The sequence below is a fragment of the Leucopleurus acutus genome (genome assembly GCF_964270905.1).
Source record: "Leucopleurus acutus genome assembly, chromosome: 21".
Taxonomy (NCBI): Eukaryota; Metazoa; Chordata; class Mammalia; order Artiodactyla; family Delphinidae; genus Leucopleurus; species Leucopleurus acutus.
Genome location: NC_139163.1, coordinates 2232080 through 2241306, shown reverse-complemented (window position 1 = coordinate 2241306; position 9227 = coordinate 2232080). Strand labels below are relative to the sequence as shown.

Below are 9227 nucleotides of genomic sequence, written 5' to 3'. Positions count from 1 at the left end.
CTATGTCCCAGACTCTGATTAGGATTAAATGTTATATTGATTCAAGCCAGTGTTGTTTCAAGTACAATCTTGGCTGCCTATCGTGTGGAACCATGGCTTCCTTTCATCTCAGTGATAGTTGTGAAGTATTGTAAATTAAAATCTCCCAGATTTTAATGCAGTTTGGTGAGAAGTATATAAGACACTCAAATAACAAATGCAAACTTGAAAAGAGTACATCTTATATTAATAATTTCTATGTGATGGTGCTTTATTTTTATTTAGTGAAAATGAAATTTGCTGTGACACCTAACCCTTAAAACCTCCCTCATCGACATTAACTCTTGGGCATCTCATTACAATCAGTGAATGGAAGGTACTGAAATCTACAGCCATGACCTGGATAACGTGCCCCGTAATTTCTGTTTTGCTCTCAAACATGAAACTCATTAGCTTCTGTGGTTTCAGTGCACATGCACGGAACAGAAAGGCATTTATTTATTACAGCCAAGGAGGTGATTTTAATTTTTAGTAAAAAAGAAACTCAGTTAGATCAGGAAGAGTTTTTAAAGTTGGCCTATAATTGTGCTACGTATGACAATGCATCATCCTTTGTATTATTTACTGGAGACCAATAAATGATATGTTTTATTTTAACAGGCAGTTTGCTGCCAGCAGTGTGCTTTGCTTCGAAAAGGTAAGTGCCTTTTAAGAAATATTTTATAAAATCATCATGGTTTCTGATTTATAGCTTCACAGAGCCTGTTAATTTAAAGTCGCATGGCTGACAGCTGTGTTGTTCAAAGGCAAGGGTATATGGTGTTCATTATCTTAAGCTCCAGATCATTGTTCGTGGTGGAGACATTGCACATAAAGGACAGACTGGCACGTTTTCCTGTTTTAGTAGGAATAATTAATTAACCTGGTGACTTTCAAAGAAATACCTGTTGAAGTAAGATACAAAGAACACAGCTTAGTTTTGTTACATTTGCTTCAGTTCTGATTTTGTTTTGACGATTTTCATGGAAATTAGCAGCCGGTTGGGGCGTGGTTGCTATTTTTGTTACTGGTCTTTATTTGTTGTTTGGTTGGTTGGCTCTGTCATTTTGAAAGTGGAAAATGGTTGTATCTTCACAGTAGTATTTGACAATAACACTATACATATTCTTCACTGAATACATAGACTTTTAAAATGTTAGTAATATATTGGGTTTAACTGTGATTTAAATTACATCGTTGATTCATTCTAGTATTTAAATTTACAAGAATCCTAGTATAGTCCTAATATAGTCCTAGTATATATTCATAGTATATTCTGTGCTTACTGTGTAACAAGAAATGACCAGGACGTGGTCTTGTGTCTCCACTTGCCTTTCTCGAAGCATTTCGTCAGGCAGTGACATCATGACGGGGTTATTAATCACAGTGTACCTGGCACAGAGGTTCCGTTTCTCTGAAAAGCCATGGCCTTGGTCTTCAAATGATGCCCTTCAGCGGCCCGCGTAGCACACATCGATCTCTCTCACTGATCTTGGTTCCAAATCTTACTTGTTTCTGTATATTGGTTCGACTACCTTCACATTTTTACTTTTACACTTGTGGATGCTGTAACAAGAGAGACTCGCTGTCTCTGGGCCACTGAACCCTGCTGCAGGTTATAGTAACCGAGAAGCTTTCTGCGTAGTTATGTTGTTAAGATGAGTAAATTCATAAATTATCTTTCTTTTCGCCGCCTAATAGTTGTTTCTTTATATGGCTTGTGTTTCTGTGGTCTGGTGATCTTGGTATATTAGCCTGATTTACCACCTGCCAAGTTGTTCAGTTAGCAAAGAAGTGTGTTTTGGAAAAAAAACACTATTCCTTTTCAAAGTCATGTGATGTCATGGTTGGAGCCCATAATTAAGTGACCAAGAGGTATTTCCAAAAGCACAGTTCAAATTCTCCCTGTCATAGTGGGGATTAGCTATGATAAAATTACAATGAAGTCTTTTTAATGTTTAATCTTAACTAGATAAATGTGTGATATCCAAGTTGTGGTCAGTGTTCAGACCACGTTGCACAGAGAACAACCCAAAGAAGTTAAATTCTCAAACCTGTTCCAGCTCCCCGTGTACCTGCACAAGCTGTGGTGGAAAGAACACAGGCTTTGGGGTCAATTAGAATTCACTTGTAGACCTAGTTCCAGCTCTTACCATCTGAGCAACGTCAGATAAGCTCCTTAACGTCTCTGGAACATTTTCACTATTTTTCAAACTGGGTGTAATCATACCTATGTTGCAAGATTGCTGTCAAGATGCCGGAAAGTGATTTGTCAGTTCCCTGCTTTCTAAGAGTGAATCTCTTACTATGGACAAACTCCTTATTGCTCTGTCTGATAAAACAGTAATTCTTTTGTGTATGTAAAGTTTGGCTGTGCTGACTTGGTAGGATGTTGACATTTTGGACATAAAGGTGTAGTGTCTTGCTAAACTCTGTGTAAAGATTTTATTTTATTCTGTTGTTGGAGTCCATGTATAGACCCAGGGGATTGTCCGACAAGCATTCGTGAACACAAACAGCTCTCATTGTATAGTGGCTCTTCAGATACCTTAAAAATTTGGTTTTCCTTCAGTGTTCCTACTTAGGGTTCTGCATCTGCACATTCAACCAACTGCATATCAAAAACATTGGAAAAGAAAATTCCAGAAAGTTCCAGAAAGCTGAGCTTGAATGTGCTGTGCACTGGCAACTCTTTACACACCATTTCCATTGTATTAGGTATCAAAAGTAATCTAGAGATAATTTAAAGTATACAGCCGGATGCGCAGTAGGTTATAATGCAACTACTACCCCATTTCATATAAAGGACTTGAGCATTTGTGTATCTTGGTATCTGGGGGGGTCTTGGAACCAATTCCCTACTTGGATACCAAGAGACGATTGGACGCTGAAGCTTGGAACCAGGGCCCTGTTCTTGCTTCTTTTATTCCATTATCTAGGAAAACACCTCCTTTTCAGGATGCTTTCTATTAAAACATTGCTGGGTAATTGGATAGTTAAATAGTTGAAAATGGTTTAATAGCCTTCTTAGGTAATATTTACATTTTAATGAGCTTTGTAATGGTTTAACCTAAATACAGGGGAATGTGATGTTCTCTGTGGCAGGGGGAATCACTTGAGGCCATTAAATCTTTGCCGGGCAGCCCTATAAACTATAAAAAAGAGGGTTGCTTCCTCTCCATCCTTACTGTGAAGCTTCTGCGTGCGTGCATGACTTCTCATTCACATGCTTTCTTTCCCCTCTCACTGCCTATAAAAAAACTTTAAACTGACAGAGATTGATATCCAGTCCTTTTCTGAAAATTGTGAACATGTTTTCCTCTGTATCCATTTTAAATCTCCTCTATTCTGTTCCCCAGTCCCTTATATTTTATTAGTTTCTTTCAAAACCTTAAGAATAATTTATGTTTTTAATTGTTTTACTTGTCACAAATTTTCATATACCTTAGCTAAACAATTCCATTAAGGTTGGGAGGTGTCATATCTTGTTTCTGATCAGAAAACAGGATGAGGTGACTTGGCCCATCGGAAGAGCAAAGATGGGTTAATACTTAGGGCTTCTGACACCCAGTACGGTCCAGGTAGGCAGACATTATTCTATCACGTAAAAGCAATTTATATGCTGTTTTTCTTCTACGGATTTATTCATATGTATGGAAATAGGAGAAAAAAAGAAAACCAAACAAAATGTACTGCATGTGGTCATGTGGCTCAGCTCTTCAATAAGCCAGACTTTCACTAGGCTGCTTGCCAGGGTAAACTCAGTGTTGACAGGGAGCTTGGTTTTGAAAAAGAAATTTTTGTAGCAGAAAGCCAAAAAAGAAAATACTTTACAAATGATAAATGAGAAACTCCTTTTTAAATAGAATTCTCTGCTTAAACAATGGAATATGTATATGACATTGCTAAGGTTCTGACGAAATAGTAGAAGACCCTGCTTTCTACATTTTGTTGGGCACAGTTAACTAATTCTGGCGAGAAAAAAAAAAGGCGGTGGATTCCCCAGAGAAAATTTTAAATGTCATTCCAACTGCTTTAATAATAAAGAACTGAGAATTATGAATATTTGTTGATTTTTATCTCAAAATTTTACGTGGATTTATTTTCTATTATTACTGCAAAATGACTGCTGGGTTCTAACGCTTCTAGAAAATACCTTTTTTCATCTCAGTTCTTTGATCTATGTGAGTGTAATGATCCAATGGGTTGCTTAACTCTACTTGACCCCAAACTTACCGATTTTACCAATTACACCTGTCATAACAGAAATTCTCCCTAATTGGCCAAATGGATGTTTTCTTTTATCTGCTTCTTGATTGTTTAAAAAATAACTATTAATTTTGATAAATTCCGGTAGTGAGGTTAAATGATCGTTAAGAGTAGGGTCATTCTCGAGGTAATTATCCAAGCAATGAGTTTATCTTGAATACGTTACGAGTTGGGTAGGAGTGTCTGTGTATTGTGAGGATTGTAACTATATGAGAAGCGCTCAGAACTAAAGGTAACCTTTGTGGAAAAAATTTCATTTTTATCATCCAATTTTTCCTGGAAGACTGAAAAATCTGTTTCTCTACATCTAGAATGTCCTCTCTTGCACACATTTTTTAAAAGCTACGTTGTATACCATCGGTTTCCTCGCGCTGTTCGGTGGTCTTCCTTTTCCTTTTGATCGTTACTCCCAATCATTTGGAGGTGTCTGAAGGACATTGTATCAAGTTCTCTTGGGCTACAGTACTTCTTTCAGTCTGAATCTAGCTCTGTGCTTCTTCATACCTTCCAACTGGTGACATAGTTTCACTGGCAGTTTGATCATTAGCATATTTATGAGACCTAAGTTTTTATCACTGTTTCAGGTAAATATCTAAAGCACAAAAAACCAAAATATTTTGGATTATGTTTTAGCGAGTTTCACTCTGTGTAGAATAAAACTCTACATTCATTCCTTTTTTCTTACGTATTATTATTTGCCTTTATGTTTACCTTGCTGCGAATACGTTTGTCTCACTCAGCTCTAAGAAAGGATTGAGAGAAGTGCGTGAACCACCTGTCTGTCCTCAACATTCCCAGTGATTCATTTTCTTTATTTAAAGAAAGAAACCAGTATAAAAACCTCATATTGAAAATAAGTATAGATAGTAAAACTTGGATTCTGTAATAAAATGAATATGGGTAAACTTCCGTTTCAACAATGAAATGTTCATTGTAGAAACATTACCAGCTGTAGCCTTTGCCCTGTGTTGAATTTAAAGAAAAAAAATTCACCATAATTCCATCACACCACCCCTCGAGAAAACTGCCACTGGCATTTCAGTGTATTCTCCTCCTTTTTTATGGATCCATTTATATTATAAAAATTTGACTACACCTGTGCTGGTATATTTCAGTCCTTTTCTTAGATAGATGAATTTCATTCCATCTTTCTGTCCCGAGAGGCGCCAAGGCCTCCTTGGCCCTCCAGCTTCTTTCGGTTCAGTGAGTGAGAGCCCTGCAAGACCAGAAGGAGAGAGGAGGGTAAGAATCAGCTTCTTATTTCCCTGGCTCCTTCCTTCCAAGGTTGCTCCCAGCAACCTCAGCCGAAGCTTAGTTCCTCCCACTGCGGCTTCCCTAGACAGCTCCCTGGGTTCTAGGAACTGCTGCTTCCCTGTTCCTGCCACACTGGGGTTGGCGAGCTAAGCCTTCTCCTGTGGAACCCTATGGGTTTTGTGAAGCGCACGTATCTTTGTGAATAGTCCTTTCTTAAGCCATCTGAGAATTGTCCTAACTTGAGTGCGCCATCTGTTTCTAGTCGGGACATTGACTCGTACTGTAGTTTAGAAATTCTTTTATTGCCTGCTTTTCATCGGGCTCTACAGTATGTCTTGAACATCCTGGCGTGCCGTTCAGCATCATTTTACCACATTCTGAGAACTTCATGCACCACACACACCACGATGGAACATTGACCTTGTTTTCAATCTTCCATGACTAGTGGCAGTGCCATGAGCACCTCTGTAGCACCTCTTTTAATCCCTTGGGATAAACTCCCAGAAGTGAACTACTAGAATTAGTTTCCAAATGGTATTTTATTATTAGTGCTGCAGATTTGTAATCAAAGAAACACTCTCTATGGGTCGTCCTTTGGCTGTTCTAGCTCTGTGGTACCTCAAGCCGTTCAGCAGTCACTTTTAAGTCCTACTGCTTGAGAATGAGACACTGGATCTCCAGACTCTACGGTTTCCTCAGTGTACAGCCTCCGTTTTGTTTCCTCAAAGGGCCATCAACCCACTTTGCTGCATTAGCAATAGGAGATCCTTTATGCCTAAAAACCAGGCCAGGTGGGGCCATGGAGACTCTGCTGCCAGAGGGCTCTTCAATGCTCTGGAGGACAATGGGCTAGAAATCCTTCAGCTTACATCTGTCCAGGCTTCGGTCATCCCAAATACCAGCTCTTCCCTATTCAGGACAGGAAGCTTAGGTTCCTGAAGGAGTAGCGGAAGAACCGAGAGAATCCAGCATAAGCACACTTGGGGCTGACGCTCTGAGCCATACTGGAGTATTTGCAGAATTAATTAATAAACCGTGTCCTTTAGCAACTTCCTGTTTAAGAGCTGAATGATTGCCTTCAAACTTTTATTTTTCTCACCCACCTTCAGTAACATAAGACTGACTGTTGTGGCCAGTCTTCAATCATGTAAATGCCCGTCTTTATATTCTCAAAGAACAGAAGCAGTTGAAATAGAAATAAAACAAAAATTCAGGCTTTGCTTTGCTGTTGTTAAATAGAATTATAAATTGCATACAACTCAAGTACTTTATCTGTAACTATAATAATGACCTGGATGATACAAAAATTGTCACCAGAGTTATCAACATGTTTCTACATCTTGGCTAAAAGCCCAGAAAGAATAGATTTACAGAATGAAAATCTGGAGTGCTTTATAAATATTATAAACACTGTTCTCACTGGGGAAAATGTGTATTTGGGGGCAGCAGCTCTTGCAAAGGAAAAAGTAAAATCTTCGTCTAATGCATCCTCGTCTCACACATTCTCTCATCATTTCTACCTCAGATTAACCACAAAAATCAATCACTGTTCCTGGAAAACAAATAATGAACAAAAGCCATTAAAATACCTCTTCTCTTCACGACTTTTAATGTTTTGTGGGTGTGTTTCAAACTTAGTTTCCTCAGAAATTGGACATCCTCAGATCTGTTTTCCGGGGCCCATGGATTTCCTATGAGATCTTTGTGAATAAGCGTATATCTATGAGTGTTTATTCTGTATACTCTTAAAATATATTGATATGACATATCAATGAGATCCTAATTAAACACCTTATAATTTTGGGTGCCTTGCAATTTCAAATTGTACTGCTGTGATTGAATAAGAAATCAGAGTAGGAGGGGGAGAGAGAGAGATCATTGCAATAGTGTGTTAATGTTAAAGACATTTGAAACCCAGAAGGCTTTGCTAAACAAAATTTCAGTATATTTAGAATGTAGAAAATTGTTCGAAGAATTGGCACGTTATTACATGACAAATAATAGCACAGCCACGTGAAATTTACAAAAATCTCTATGCTAAAACTCAGCAATGCAGTCACTTAGAAGTGGCAATTTAGTTTCATATAAACAACATCATCGGTGATAATATATTAAGCCTGTCATTATTATTATTTTAACATCTTTATCGAGGTATAATTGCTTTACAATGGTGTGTTAGTTTCTGCTTTATAACAAAGTGAATCAGTTATACATATACATATGTTCCCATATCTCTTCCCTCTTGCGTCTCCCTCCCTCCCACCCTCCCCTCCAGGCGGTTACAAAGCACCGAGCCCATATCCCTGTGCCATGTGGCTGCTTCCCACTAGCTCTCCACCTTGCGTTTGTTAGTGTATATATGTCCATGCCTCTCTCTCGCCCTGTCACAGCTCACCCTTCCCCCTCCCCATATCCTCAAGTCCGTTAAGCCTGTTATTTTGAATCGTATAGGCTTTATAGTTATATTTATGAATTTTTAAAAAGTCATCAGGGCTAATTTTCTGTTTATACATAGATAAATAATATTACAATAAAAGTAAGTTAAATCAAAATTAGGCGTGAGTGTCAATTTGCTTCTTATGTGAAATGTTCATTGCTAAATTTTGAGAAACACTTAATAGTGGTTATTCTCCTAGCACTCAGGATGAGGATTATATCTATTTTTGAACCATGCCTTTTCCCCACGGCAAGTTTTCCCATGTATTCCGTTAGCCATTAAGTGTGCAAGTTAAATTGTAATCTGTCCCCTGAAATTAGCTCAGGAATTTCTGTGAAAAATGTGGGCATTGGTCATGATACATACAAATATTTCTCAATCAAACATATATCTTGACTACAGTGTTTAGAAATCTGGAACTTACTTTCCAGAAAGCTTTATGTAACCAGATGAGCATGTGTGCTGCTTCGCTGGGAATCCTGGAAGGATTTGGAAGATGATTAAATTTCTAAGCACACTGAGACCAGACCTTAGCAAGGTGTGAAGAGTTCTTACATTCGTCGCTGAAAGATCTGCTTGAGTATTTCTAGGTCCTTCTTGGCCTCTGGTTTCACTGTGAGATTCAGATATTTTGCAACATTACTCCTTATTAATAACTGTTGCGTATGACTCTTACTGCATATAGTGCAACATAGTTTTAACCATTTTGCCTTCAGTCTGCCATCTACACTCCACACCATTTTTCTTGACACTGCTAAGATAATCTCTGCAAAGAGTTTTTCCACTTGCTTGACAGTGTGTATTTTTCATGTCCAAAGGTCTTACATTGGCATTCGATGTCCCTCCTTAGCCTATCTTTCTAAATGTCAACTTCCTACCCTGTAGGTTGACCCTGTGCTCCAGAAAGGCTGTTCTGCTCATGAGTCCAAAGTGCATTTGCTCATTTCAGCCTGTCTTCTATGACTCTTCCTGTGTCCAGTCTCTGCCTGTATTATCCCCCTGTGAACCCCCATTTCAGGTAGTGTACAGATCCCCGAGTTTTCATTGATTATATTTACTGATATTTGGAAGTGTTTTAATATTCCTCCAGTTAGCTCATAAATTTGGAGAGAGTGGAACTTCATTTCATATGTAGCACGTAGAATGATTTTTAGCCTTATCATAGCACTCAACTTTTTGCTGCATTAGTGCTGTAGTTTTGATTTTATATTTATTATATGAAAACTATAACATATTTTAAGATACATTT

The 9227-nt window shown here is 38.1% G+C and overlaps 1 long non-coding RNA gene across 1 annotated transcript in view; it reads left to right on the top strand.

Annotated features, from left to right (window-relative positions):
• The window catches only part of LOC309977642, a 918540-nt gene that overhangs the window by 340372 nt on the left and 568941 nt on the right, over positions 1–9227 (top strand). Inside the window, exon 2 of the long non-coding RNA XR_014327083.1 lies at positions 640–676. This is a non-coding gene — a long non-coding RNA (uncharacterized lncRNA). The remainder of the gene's footprint in view (positions 1–639; positions 677–9227) is intronic.